Below are 15,768 nucleotides of genomic sequence, written 5' to 3' on the forward strand. Positions count from 1 at the left end.
TTGTCCTAAAAAGGCTATATATTCGGGCTATTCCCTCTAGAATTGCAACATTAATAAGGAAAAGAAAGCATTGTCGAGCTTCTCCTCCATAGGGTTGAGCATGTAAACGCACGGCTCATACAGTCCTTTTTTTTTTTCCTTTCAATTTGCACCACCTAATATTTAAAAACCCAATAACCCCAAATCCAAGTTCAAGCCCCGTGGACACCTAAAGGAGTAAATTCTCCTAATAGGAATATATATATATATATATATTTAAAAAACTCAATCCCAAAACTTTACTTAATAGAAAGAGGTAACGAACTACTTAAATCAACTTGCATTGGTAGCTCATGCAATATTATCTTCATAGATTTGTTGTTTTAAAAAAAAATCATGATGCAAACGAGATGCTGTCTCTTAGACACACATATATGCATGTATATATATACATACATATATATATATATATATCATATACTGCAATTGCAATTCTTAAGAGAGGAACATGCTAATGCGATAGCTTTTTGCTCTAAAGGCACTCTATGAGTGCTACTCGTACGTTCAGATTGAGCAGCTTTTGTTGGGTTGCTCTCACTCTCGATACTTATCAGCGATAGATGGTCTCTCCAGTGGTGAAGAGGTACCTTTTTCACTCTCTCTCCCGCCTCCTCAGCGTGGCATTCGCGTAGTAGAGTTCCGGACGGGGGAGGACTTAGAAATTTAATAATACAAGAATTCAAGGGGATAACGGAAAAAAAAAAGAGTAGCAAAATTCAATGGCTCAACATGCATTATCTTATCATGTCAAATATTATCGGATACAGTTAACAGTAATTGACAGCAAGAGGCAAGCTTTATAAGAACGATCATCAGCTATTCACAATCTGTATATAATGATATACAAGCAGTAACACAATCCCGATATATAATCAGAGGTCGGAGTGTGATCAAGAGCGTCCGAGCTTAACCTTTTTTCTTTTTGCTGCCCTAATAGGGTGAAAAATCTTAATCCTTTTCCAAGATCAATGATTTGGTCGAGATCTCCCAACCAACAACTGGTGTAAATGCAAGAACTTAATTAGACAAAATCCAAGATTCCTACAACCGTTTAGTTAATTAAATTAAAAAAATCCAAGAACATGGTCAGATGTTTTCTTGGAGGAGACAGACTAGGGAAAAGAAAAGATGAAAGTTAGGTGATCGCCCATAATTACATATGACAACAATTGGACAGCCATATCAGAGAACAAAATCTTGTACCTCATAAACTAATAATTAATCCTAATTGGTTAACTAGGGATAGACATTAGACAGAACAAAAGACACGAATTTAATATTCCAGAAGGCAAGTTGGTTTATATTGTTGTATTATATGTACATATATATAAATATACCTTTGACGAGATAACTATATTCCAAAGCTTACAATTCAGTAAGTGAAGATGTCCATAAGCCTCACTTACCAGGGTCAGGTAAAGGAGGAAAGGGTCCTAGCAAGAAACGAAGGAGAGGAGTACAATTCATACCACCAAATTTTAACCTGGCCTCATCCTCATCCCTGGTATTATGGGAATGGGAAAATTAGCATTATTGTAGCAAACGAGTTATTACGCCACCTACGTATTGCACGAGACATTATCTTACTAACATAAATAAGAATTTTTCTTTTTTATGAATAATAAGAATTCATTTATGAGTGAAGAACAAAGTATTCGGCGGTATACAAACCACCTAAACATAAATGAGCTGAAAGAAAGAAGAGAACAAAGAAGAAAAATAAAGAAAATGGACCTAATTAATTACACAAAGTAGATAAAGAAGGGGTAATTCTGCGAATAGCAAAAGCCCACCGAGACCACGATGAAATAAAGGCCTAAAGCGTAGAAGAGATTGAGTTCTCCAAGTGCTTAAAGGTCCTTTGGTTCCTCGCAGATCAGCGATGAAGAAAGGGATGACACTTCGCAGCTTCTTGTGACTTCGCCTTGGATAGATGAAATTCCAGCTTTTAAGTATATCATCAAAACAATTTGGGAAGCAAGCACTTATACCGGCCGCTTTCAACGCATTACTCCAAAGGATAGAGGCAAAGTTGCAGCGAAATAAGAGATGATCAAGAGATTCTCCATGAAGTTTATACATGCAACACCAATTCACGACATAGAAACCTCTATTTCTCAAGTTATCTAAAGTCAAAATCGTTCCACCGCATGCCAACCAGACAAAAAAAATCAATCCTCGGAGGTACTTTTATTCATGCCAATATAAATAAGAATTTAATGAGTTAATCATTCTAAGGTATATAATTGAGTAAAAGCGGGTTCCTACAAGGTTCTTTCTTCGTCAATTATAATATTAGAAAGAAAATGGGAGAAAAGTCTAAAATCTAAATGATGCATTTATCGTGTTTCACTTTCCACTGACATTCCACTTTTATCATGTCCATTTGTTTCATTACCACACTTTTTCCAAACTTTTTTTTTCTTTTTTTCTTTTTCTAAACCTTTGTTGTCGACTCCACGTTCCTCCTTGATCTATATATATATATATATATATATATGTATGTATGTATATATAAATTAAAAAAATTGAGAAAGGAACAGTAAGTGACTCATTGTGCAGCAAACAATTAACAGTTAATTTTCCCATCCCTTTTCGTTCGATCATGTATACACCTTGACCTAATGCTTTTGATTCTTCATTAAAATTAAAATTTTCGTCCAAAAAAAAGGGGAAGAAAAGAAGAAAATTTAAGAAGAAAAGAACACGCTTTAAGAGCTGCGATAACAGGTTCAACTATTCCATCTTATTACATTTTGAAATGAAAAAGAGTATACGTTTGGCCAGTGGCCACCCTCCCTCTAAATGTACACGTATCATGTGGGGGGCATCAGTGACTCCGTATCATTATTCTTTTTTTTTTTAAGTACATTATTATTTAATTCTAGACCAATATATAACCACATTATAATTCTAGATATACATGACGGCCACATTTATTGGCTGAATTAATTCAATGAACCCAATCATCATTAAGTCTCTGTGATTTTATTTTCTCACAAAACCATGATGATTACCATGAATGATACGAGTGGAATAGCATATATTTATTAGCTTTTCTAGCCAATCATACAAATATCTGAACTTGTGATATATTTCTTCACGACGAACATTTAAGCCCCTCGATTGCTCTTTCCCTTGATAGCCCAAACCAAGCTCTAATTCATTCGGACTATGAGATCAGAGCAAGCTGGTCTAAATAAGACCCTTCTCTGCCTTGATAGGCATCGCATGGCCATGGATTAAATATAGGCACCTTAATACCCTTTCACACCTGAAGTTTTCTTTAATGCTTTATGTCCAGTTACGAGGGAAATGGAGGGAATGAGAGGAAAATAAAATTTTCAAAAACTTTCATATAAATCAGTCCCCTCTCCTTTCTCTCATCATTTTTTTTTTCCGATTCAAATGGAAGGTAAATTTAACACTTGCAAGAGTTCTTTACTAGGAGATGTAACTACACATCATGCTGCGCAGGTCCAAGGATCATAAAGTTGTTAATTATTATTATTAGGGGTTGGCCCATGAGATCTCTCCTAGATGCACATGCAAAGGGTTTATGGGTACCTACGGGAAGGGGAAACAAATATTGTCCCTCCCCCTCCCTCTCTCCTATACTAATTAGTGGCTCCACACATTATTATTCATCAATTTTCCTCATTAATTGAATTAGCTGCGGGAGAAGATCTTGAATGGTGGAACAGTTTGATTTTGGATCCCAACCACTTGATTCATTGGGGTTTCACTATTCTAGTAGTCGCCCTACGTTAGGAATCTGATGGAGAGAAAGAGAGGGATGGCTTCATAATATCCCTTTCAGTCCATTTCTTAGCTTGTATATCCAAATAATTTTTTATGGTGGGCAATTGACCAACTTTGAGAATATATTTTCTCCTGTTAGAATGAATTAGGTCTATCACTTTTAAGTAAAGTTGAGTTTTAATTTTAATTGGGTTGTAATGATTATATTGTTGAATTATGAGAAAAAGTATGAAAAAGTAATAAATAGTTGAGAGAATTTAATATTAAAAATTGAATAGAATGGTTAAAAAAATTGAAGAAAAGAGAAAAAGTAATAATTATGTTGTTGACTTTTGTTGTGTAGTAAATAGAGTTAAAATTAGAATTAAAATTTTAAAAATCGATCATAAAATCAAACGAGCTGGAAAAGTCTCACCAACCATAATCAAATTCAAAATTCATCGAATCCAGGCGAGGGCTGTATTAGTGCACTGTGCTCCTGTTCTTTTTTTGTTTTTTTTGTTTTTTTGAGTAGTACCTCTCGTTTCTCGTTAATATCGAGATGGACAGTAGCACCCTTCTCCCACAAAAAGAAAAAGGACATAGTACATCGATCTCCATGAAGATCTCATATATGGTTGGAATAATTTCTTGAAACAGAATGAACATAAAACTGTTTCAAAAGATCTCCAACGTACGAAAACGAAAGGTATAACAATTAATATGCTGATTACATACCAAGGTTCATACCGAAAATATGCTGATTAGATTTCTGGTCACTCCTTATTCAGATTTTTTAGAGTTTGATTTTATTTTTAGATCTCATAATCTTCTGCTGTTATTATCATGCTCTTATTAGATGAATGCATGACAAACCTTGAAGTGCTAAATTAAATAAAATGAGCTTCCAGAGTACCAAAAAATCGGCGTTGCTGAATTTATTATTTCGGTAGGACATAATAATGTTTCCACGAGGTCATTACTGTGAAAAAAAGAAAAAAGAAAAGATGGGGCTGAAAAGAGCACCAAAGAAGCCAAGTGTTTGTTGGAGTGGCAAATTTCATTGGCACACATTCATCCGCATATTGTCGCGAGAATAATTATATCATTGCAAAGGAGTTTTCATTATGAACCCTTTTGAATTTAATGTCATAGTTATCGAGTGCATCGTGACGAAATTGAATATCGATCTTTCGTAATAATCCTGGTCGATCTTTTTATGGGTGATTAATATCGCATTTAGTAACGGAATGAAGTATGATTCTATTTAATTATAATTTTTTAAAAAATTTTAAAATAATCCAAAACTTTCATTTCTTTTGAAAATGTGCCCCGCCCCTCTCTCTCTCTCCTCCACTCTTTTGCAGCATTCTTCCTCTCTCTTCTCTCCCCATTGTTCAGTTCACTTTCGCCTCTGCTATCTTCAAATCAACCCTGCACATCAATATGCCTCCTCCGCCTCTCCTGCAATCAGCCTCTATGCCTTGAACCGCAGCAACAAGGCTTCAATCGAAGCCTCGGTGCTTCGATTCGGGACACGAGGAGCCCCTCTTCCTAGCCTCCAAAGAGGGAGAAGGAAAAAAAATGAAAGATGATAGGACGGAAGGGGCTTGCAGTGGAGGAGGCTGCGGAGCTCGACGCGAGGTGTCACGGAGGTCGGGGCAGGAGGAGTCCTTGTCGGGACGAAGGCGGCCTTGGTTCAGGTTAGGGGTTGTCGAAGGAGAGGGCAGGGTCGGGGCAGATCTCGCCAAGTCGAAGGAGAGGGTGGGTTCGGGAAGATGAACATTGGATTGGGTAAAGATGAGGAAGATGAACAATGAACGTGCAGAAAGAGAGAGAACGGGGTGGGGCAAAATTGAAATATTTTAAAATATATGGATCATTTTGAAATTTTAAAAAATTTGCAGTTAAACGAAGTTTAGCTCCACAAAGCTGAATCTCTTTACGATAAACATATTAATTTTACAAGTTCGTTATTACGGGTAGTTTCTACAAAGAATAAGACTAATAACATATACAATACTTGAATTCTCGGTGTAGATGCTACATAGTCGGTTCTCATCCTTCAGAGACTACAAGTGTAATAGGAGCATCCGTGGACAAAAGGATCACCCTAAGATGATCATCTCATGCCTATAGAGAACGAATCAAATCAAATTGTTCAAGGGAAATCAAGTGCTATAAACTTAGTTCTTTTTTTTTTTTCCATTCAGTTTCTTTCTTTGTTTTTTTTTAATGGTTTGAACAGATTATTGTGTTGTGTCCGAGTAAAAGGTTTGAACATATTATTGTGTCCGAGTAGAAAGTCAAAAGAGCTACAAAAAGGGGTTCGGTAATTCTAGGGGGCATCCTTTGCTAGTTTAGGCCTTTACTTCCCACGTGAGAATCAAATTAATCAACCATGGTGTGTATATATATATATATATATATATAAACTAGGAAATACTATATATTTCACGATGTTTGTGTTATAAAGTTTCTCTCAATATCTAAATCCATCGACTACCCAATACACAGATAATTTATAGTGTGTTTAGATTGAGAGTTGAGTTGAGTTGAGTTTTGATTTTAATTGATTTGTAATGATTGTATTGTTGAATTATGAGAAAAAGTGTGAAAAAGTAATAAATAATTGAGAGAAAATAATGATTAAGTAATGATTGTATTGTTGAATTATGAAAAAGTAATGAATAGTTGAAAGAATTTAATATAAAAAATTGAATTGAATGGTTAAAAATATTTAAAAAATAAAAAAAGTAATGATTGTGATTTTGAATTGAAGATAAGTGAAGTTGAGTTGAATTGAGTTAAACATTATTTTGAAAACAAACACACCCTTCTAAATCCTAGCAATCAATACTTCTCTACCGACCAACTTATCTGCAAAAAGTGTTGGGGTTAGGGATGTACTCAACCAAACAATAACGCAGCGATTAATCTTCCTCCCCTTCTAGTGTAATCGAGATAGGAACTAATCAAATCAACCAACAAGCAGTAAAGTAAAACAACACCAAGAATTTTACGTGGAAAACCCCAATGTGGGGAAAAACCACGGGACCAACTCCGAATCAACGATCCACTATGAAGGTTATACAATGTCTTTCATCAAGGGTAAACCCTTGGATCACCAAACTCAAGAGAAACACTCTCTTGGATCACCCAAATACTAAATTCGTCACCCACATCGGGTGGTTCACAAAATCAGCTGAAACAGCACCTACAGAGCTCGAATAGAAATTCTGACCGTTCAGAAGTTAGCCCCACGTGTTGTGAAGCTGCTGTCAAAATTTCGTCCCAATCGGAGTTCGTTTGATGTCCCGATCGAGGTTTGATCTCCAGCTGCGCGCTGCCCCTGCTCTTCGAATTCTGCTGTCTGCTCTTCCCTGGTTTTGTGCTGCTATGCTGCTGCACTTCTGCCGCTCTACTCTAATCTGCAGCTGTTCTGCTGCTATTTATACCTCAGCTGATTTGCTGAAACAAAAAACCCTAATAAAATGGGTTCTTGGGCTTATTAAGGCCCGATAAAAGCCCAATACAATTTGAGCCCAACTTCCTCCAAATTGGAGGGATACCCAAATTGTTGGGCCGGTTTTCTCTCCTATATGGAGAATGGTAAGGGCCTAACAATTGGTATCCGAGTTCGGAAGTAAAAAACCCGGCTCGAAGTCCTCCATATAGTCGAGAACGGGGGGGAATTGTTGGGCCGGTTTCTCTCCTATATGGAGAATGATGAGGGCGGGTGATGGAAGTAATCCCACATGGAAAAATTGAGAGGAAATCCATAGATTTATAAGAGATAATGGTCTAGCAACCCATTGGCTTAAGCTTTTGGGTTGCGGATGGGCCTGAGTCTCAAGTAAGCCCATGGATTTTTCCCAACAAAAAGGAACCCCGTATCTTTCATATCAATCTTTCCGACGTAAGATCATGGACTGATGCACGGTTTCTTTCGAGAGTTTCTTATCTATATGCGTTCTAAATAAATAGGGGAAAGTATAGCTACAGTTATGGTAATTCATATAGACTAAACTCGAATTATTTTCGTGTAATTTTCATCTTTCAGTTGGATAATTATGGCGCGTATCTGTCATAGTTATGCATCATTAATGTGATCTTTGTCAATGTTCACCCAAAAAAGAATATATCTTAGTCAATACATATCAGTGTATCAAAGTTCATGCAGGAACTCTGCAAAAAAAAAATATATCGAAAGAAGCTGTAACGTAGTAGCACATGTCCCGCTTGATAACCAAGAAATTTCATATACGATACTCAGTGAAACCACCACTGTGCCCCTTCATTAGATATTAAGATTTTTATTTTTTTGTATTACGTCCGTGTGCTTTCCTTGTAATAAAAAAAACAACTATGCAAAAAAAAATAAAAAAATCTACAATACATTAATTTACATTGTACAAAATAAATATAAAAAACCTAACACAATATACATATATTCCCCCACTTAATTATTAGCTCGTTTACATGGCTAGATTACCTCTTATTTGGATGGTCGCACCGTATCCTAAAGGAGTAGTCCATTCTAAAACTTTGATCGGACTTGGGAAGTGGTGGTCATACTCGATGACTAGCTAAGCAGTCGGTTCAAATCTAACTATCAGGGTGTTACGTGAAGACTCAAAATGTGCCTCTGTGGGTTCACATCAACAGAGGGGGGGGGGGGGGGGGGGGGGGGGGGGGGGGCGCCCGTTTCGGAAGTCATTTCTTGAAAATGGCCTGTTGGTGTTAAGTTATATAAGATATATATATATATATATATGATGGATGCCCAATAACGCATAGTCTTTTTCTTCCAACAGGCCCATGTGCACATGATGTATTCTGCTTTATCACTTATAGGTAATGCATCATATTGTATGATCAACTGCACGAGTGACAACGAAGGAGGGTCATATTCGTACGCTATCTTGAAATTGGGATGAGTAGGTTAGAGCTCACAAAAGTCTTATTTGCTTGTCTTCCAGACTTAAATTTTCTCGTACACTATTGTGGTAGGATCGTTGCACGCTTCATAGCAGGCTTTCCTATCCTGTCCCCTCTTTTTGGATCTCTCTAAGTTATCCTATCCGTGACCGTTAAATCAACACTAATAGGGTGGTAGTCTAGAGATTTTATATATATATATAAATGATTAAAAAAAAAAAAAAAAAAAGGATTCTGCCCGGCTATCATAATATATAGATCTTTCCACTGGGTGGTGGAAATTTTCCAATTTCGTATCTATATCTATCTAGGATAAATCTAGACAGGACAATGATACAATTAGGTATCGTAAGCCTACACGAACAGAAGCATCATCAATACATTAGGGTGGTAGTCTAAATGTAGAAACCCCGGGGGGGGGGGGGGGGGGGGGGGGGGGGGGGGAGTGGGTGGTCACAGGCATATTTTATGTGGATCCATTTTAGGCATAATGCCGCTTTGGTCTTTAGAGGATTGTACGACAGACATCTCGCTATCTTCGAAATTTAAAAAAAGCGTGGTAATCTGAACTTTCTGAATTTGGGAGCATGGGTTCCTACATGGCCACCTACAAAGGCTAATTAGAACACAGGGCCTCCTGTCCGTACACTAGTCGACAATATTGCAGGATTGAACCAATGTTCGAACCTTCGCGACCTATGATGCAAGCTGCGCCTTGGAAGTGTTTTGTGGGTCACTTGCCCTTGACATAGAGGCTTATTATTAACTTTCGATTACATGCATAGTGAATCAACTTTGAGAAACTCGGTACACAACGTTGAACCTGATCAATGGCATTTTTTTTATTTTTTTATTTTTTTATTTTTTTTTTTCTGTTTGAGAACAATAGCGCGCTAATTTCGTTCCTTACAAACATTCATGCACGTTCATATTTTATTCGAGGAGCCTCGAGCTGGCAATGTGGCATGCATGTCGTGACTGAGGAATCTGAAACAGTGCATGATCACGGGTTCAATTATCTTGTAACTCTTCCAACTCTCGACACTAACATATCTTTGGAGAATAAATCACAACCCTCCCTTATCTAGATTGAGAGTTCAGGCCTTATCCTCGACAGAGCGAGAGGCAGTGTATGTTTTCCTTTCGTGCTTTGATCGAGCTAGGGTTCTAGCTAGGGTTATCATTCTACTTTTGGTTAGATGAGCAGAGGATCATGTGATGTTGAAGAAAGGATTTGCTGGATCTCAATCAGGTAATGGATTGGTGAAAATCGATACATTTCCCAATTCCCCCACTTGGGAAAAAGGTCTGGGGGTCTCCTCTACATCTATTAAGGATTTAATTACTTCCATGATCACTCAAGTACTTCATTGCAATTTGCTATACAGACCTAACCAGGGAGCTAGTATATAGCACATGGACCACTGATGCATCTGAATTGGCAAGATAGCGACATGTCTATATACAACGGATCTAGAGTTATCGCTCATCAGACGTTCGTTTATAATGTTTTTAGGAAGTTGAGATGAGATTCCATTGTTCCTAGGCGATCGACCATATGAGTAACTTCAAAATTTTGCAGGAGGCATGCACTAGGGTTTTGGGTTTTTGGCATTAGTAGGAATGAGGACGTCAAATTTCTAATATACTGGTCCTCGGACTTTACCCTATAACGGTTCGGTTCTAACGGTGGTGGTTACTTGCTGCTACCCGATGATCGATGTGTCAGTTTCCTAAAGTAGAGAAACCTTGCTCTTATTTCTGGGGATGAAAGTGTTAGAGTTAATTTGAGGGAATATATATATATATATATGACATCAAAAAAGAACCCATTGCAACCCTACGAGCCGGGTTAATCAACATGGAATCCATTACCAAGGGCATGTTTGGTTAGCATGAAATGGTATTCCATTCCCTACGTATTCCGTACGGAATACTCATTCCGACGTTTGGGAACTTGAAAATGTGAAATAGCTATTCCGGGTCGGAATAGGAATCCGACTTTCATTAAGGAATATGAAAGCCTCCATTGAATGTCCGGAATAGATATTGTCCATTCGGAAAAGTCGTGAAAACCCGAAAATGCCCTCAAGTTTCTTCACTCATTACAATCTCATGCCATCCACATATCTCCTGCTTCCCCCGACTCTGTTGCAAAGCAAACCCAAAGCTGAAGTGCTTGAACCCTCCTCCGGTTTCGATTCCTCACTCGACATAGCAGAACGGGGTTGAGGTGTGGATCGGAAAATCTCCGCGACTCGAAACTCGCTCTTCAACCCCCGTTCCCCGCTTGAAGCTCGTTCCCCTCACTCTGCCGAAGTTCGAAGCTCGCTCTCTACCCCATTCTCCGTTCTAATTAGGTTTGTCTCACTGCTTATCAAGTTCGAGCTTTCAATTTTAAGTTAACGGTAATCAATTATCAAGTTAGGGTTTTTGATTTTAAGTTGAGGTAATTGATTTTCAAGTAGGTTTTCGAATTTTCAAGTCGGGTTTTCCGTTTTGGAATAGGGTTTTTGATTTTTAGGTTTCTCTTTACTGGACTCTCCTCTGCGTGAGGTGTGGTCGCGGCAACTTCCACCTCTGAAAGAGCCACTACGCCGCCTGTGGCTTCCCTTCCGCCCGCAAGACGATGGATAATGCATGTTCCCCCTCTTCGTCATATTCCATTTTAGCTGAATCTGAGGAATTAAAATTAATATGATTGGAATCGAGGATGAAAATGCTATATTTGTTTGGTCTGCTTGTTTGAGATGTTTTGTTATTGAGGGAATTATGTGGTTGTTGATTCATAGAAATAAGATGTTTTGTTTTTGAGGGTTCAGGTTGAATTCTCTGCTTATGTAAAGATTTTAGGCCTGTCATTGGGGTAGTTTTCCCGGGTTTATTATGCGGTTATACTGCTATCTGTGTTCGGGGTTCAAGAGTTAACTTGATTTTGTCGCTATGCAGACAACTGGAGTGTGAAGGCAATAAGGAGAAAGACCACGTGCTCGAACCTATCTTCTCCTTCTCTGATTTCCATAGACGAAATTCCCCTGAAGAATCCCTCAAATCGGTGAGTAATTCTTGCTGTTACATGCTCTGGAGATTTAATTATCCATTTCTATTGTTGCGCTGAAGTTTGTTGCTCTTGAAATGGTTTGCTTCTATGTAAAATTTGACTTTTTTTTGAATGATTAGTGGCATGGTAAGCTGATGGTGATGATTTCTTTGTTAATAACCAGTGTTTTGATCGAACCCTGGAATATTTTTTTTCACCAGTTAAGTGATTGGTGTGGATTGGCGATCAATTTTCTGTTTGTTTGCTGTAGAAAATGTCGAAATGGAAGGATTCTGTGATGGGTTTCAATTGACTTCTATGTAAAATCTACATGACGATATTTGAGAGGCTTATGTTACGTTAATAAATACTTTATCTATTTATTGTTATATTTATCGTCATGTAGATTTATAATGTTACTAACATTATTGTTTCTAGTTTCAGACTCACAAAGAAACCACTTCATTAAGACTGAAAAGTTTTCCCCATTTCGAAGAATTATCTTTGATATATGCGAAGGATCGAGTTACTAGAAATGATGCTCAAGTTGTCGAAGATATTCTGAAAGAGCTGGGATTGAAGATTTGACTAGAGTAGCTGAACAAGCTTATGTGAATCCTTCGAATCAAAATGAATCTGCCAATGCGAATACCCCCACATCAGGAGACGTTTCTCGTGCTCATCTGCTACCTACAGTGGACTTGGGAAGTGCCTCTTCGAGAAGAAAGAGGAAAATGAATGAAGTTGACTTATCAACAATTTCTCAGGCTGTGAATACTATGCTAGCCGACGTGAAAGAGGCGTACATGATGCTCTGAAATAGTGTTCACTATGACATTGTTCAAGAGAAGTTCCTTGAACTTTCGAGAGCTCTTCGTAGTGTTGACGGCCTTACTTCGACAGAAGTGCGCATGGCTATTCGAAAGTTCGAAAACCATCCGAATGAAGTCCTGCTATTTTTTGGTACCGATCCTAAAGACCGCTTGGAAATGGTTCAGGATTTCCTTGCAAATCGGTAAAAGAGAACTACAAGTTAAACTTCTTCGTGGAGTTTTTTTGGGCTCTTGCTGTTAAGGTAAAAATGAAATTGTGCTAATGTTGAAATAGTAATTTGGTTCTTTTGTGCAATAATAATAGCTGTGAAGGTGATTTGGTATTTATATTTTGCTAACTATCTGCTGAGTGTTGTTTTGGTATTTATATTTTTGTAGCTATCTTTTGGGTGGTGTTATAATAGTGCAATGGAAGAAGCCATAAAGTTTGTTTGATATCACCGCTCCTTTTTATTGGTGGACGAATGAAGTACAATTTGCAGGGGACTTTTGTTCAAAGTATGGAGCATAGCGATGTACCAGAATGGTGGTGTTATCAGAAGTATGATTAGTATAGCTATTAGACCTTTTGAAATGTATACAAATATGTAGAAACGACTAAATTGTTTTGTACACTTATAGTCCATGACCATTAATTGTTATTATTATGTAGAACATTAGTTGTGGTGTAAACATGATTACAAGTTTGTATATAACAATCTATGGTTAATTTTAGTGTCGTTGCATTGTTGGAAATATATTTTAAGCAGGGTATTGATCATTTTGGTGTAACATATATTTTTGTGGAGGTTGTTCTAAGCAAGGTTAATTTTCATTTTGGTGTAATATATATTTTTTGTGGAGGTTGTGGATAAGATAGTTATTTTTCATTATGGTATAAAGTATGTTTTATGTTGAGGTTTTTTAAGCAGGGTTATTTATCATTATGGCATAAAATATATTTTATGTAAGGTTATTTTAAGCATGGTTAATTTTAGTTCCGTTGCAGGTTTTTTTCATAATATTTAAATAATTTTCATAATTTTATTTAATAATTGAAATATTTTTATTAAATTTTTATTGTAATAGTAGTTTATATTGCAAAGTAAAATAATTATTTTAAGTAAAAATGGTTATTCTTTGTTAATTATTTAATTAATAATTAAATTATAATGTACGGTAATTTTTATTATAAGAGAATATGTTTTTATTAAGAAATTTTTTTATTAATTATTTAGATAATTATGCTCATTAATTTATTAAAATAGTAATTTCAAATAATTACAATTAATAAAAATAATATTTTTAATTCATTATTAATAAAACTTAAATATTAATAATTTTATTATTTTTATTAAAATAATTACTTTTATTAATAATCACAATTTTCATTAACTTTAATTAAATAATTAATTTTTAAAAATATTTAGTTTATTAAATTATTTAAAATGTTTATTTTTTATTAATTATAAAAATTATCATTAAAGTTATCTATTTATCCTATTAAACTCTATTAGATTTGGCATGAATGATATTTTTGTCTTTTTGTCATATTTATGATCTTTCCATTCTTTATTCAAGCCAACCAAATAAATAAAAATTCATCAGAATTTCTATTATATTCATTATTTATTTTAATCCATGTCTATTTTATTATGTATCAATTTCATTCTAACGAATTAAACGTAGCCGTAGGTGCTCTAATTAGCTCGGAGTACGTAACTGAGGCTTATTTAATCTGACCATTATGAAATTATTCTTGTGGGAACACCTTACAGTTTCAAAGAATTAAGTCGGGGAATTTGTCGAGTAACTAAGGTATGTTTGTTTTCGGAATAATGTTCAACTCAACTCCACTTATCTTCAATTTAACATCACAATCATTACTTTTTTTATTTTTTAAATAGGGGGAACCAGGCAAGGCAATTTGGGATAGGAAAGGCGCGCAACGATTCAGGACTTTTTCACAATTCAACAATACAATCATTACTTAATTATTATTTTCTCTCACTTATTTATTACTTTTTTACACTTTTTTTCATAATTCAACAATACAATCATTACAAATCAATTAAAACTAAAACTCAACTCAACTCTCAATCCTACCTTTCTATCATATTATAATCCAAAACAGCCTGACAGCATTACCTAGTTCTGTATATGAGTACGTAGGTGCACTTATATCCAAAAGCAGTCTGACAGCATTACCTTACGTTATGTAAGGCTAGAGCTCTCGGTGGTTCCCTCGCCATCAAATGACTTGATACGGAAAAATTCTCAGATTTCTCTTACATTCTAATTAAACCTAGACCCGGAATTTTAATGCTTCCTCCCACAGCTATGATAACTAAACAAATAAAATATTATTCTAGTAAAGACATTAGGCGGCTCTCTTTTCACGTAATTGTCCAGTTATCGTTTAGTTTAATGATATTATTACGTCTCATAATATGTTTGTCTAGATTTAATTAAGATATTATAAGGACATTTATCACTTTTACATGAGCAACTTATTACATGCAACAGAAATTGAATGATTTTAAGGTTAATGATATGATTTTTTTTTATAGTCAATTATCTTTGCCATATTCTATGTACTGTAAATCATTCATTATTAAAAAAAGGTGGAAGTAGAAGCAACTTTGTTAATTAGGGGTATGTATATATTCATATGTGTGGTTAATGCGTTTTCTTTTTTTTTTTTTGATAAGTTAATGCGTATTGTCTTCTCATAGATATCTAATTTCAAGAAATTAAATTCACCCTTCGAGTCCCATCATCGATCAAGCTCAGATCTCTTAGGAAAGACAAAGACATATAGTGCAGGACATCGCCAAAGCTGAAGTACCCACCACCAGTGAAGGTACATGAAAAGACTAGCTAAAAGTAGAAACAGTGGAAGAAGGGGAAAAAAAGGAAATGTTCCGTGGAATTCTGACGTTATAACCACGTTTTCCGTTGAAAGTAACTGATACCAACTTCATTTGAATAACAATAATCACAGGGTATTTTCATAATATCTCATCCTATTGTTATTAATACCAGTTATAGAGCTCGTGCATTGCACACGATAGAACATGGAAAAGAAAAATTCAAAGTATGGCAAAATGAAAGTGAAAAGGCAACATAAAATTGAGAAATCATTAATCAACAGTCAAAAAAGAATTTAAAAAATTAATCTTCAAGAATCATAAG

This window comes from Punica granatum, chromosome 2, assembly GCF_007655135.1.
Source record: "Punica granatum isolate Tunisia-2019 chromosome 2, ASM765513v2, whole genome shotgun sequence".
NCBI classification, from domain to species: Eukaryota; Viridiplantae; Streptophyta; class Magnoliopsida; order Myrtales; family Lythraceae; genus Punica; species Punica granatum.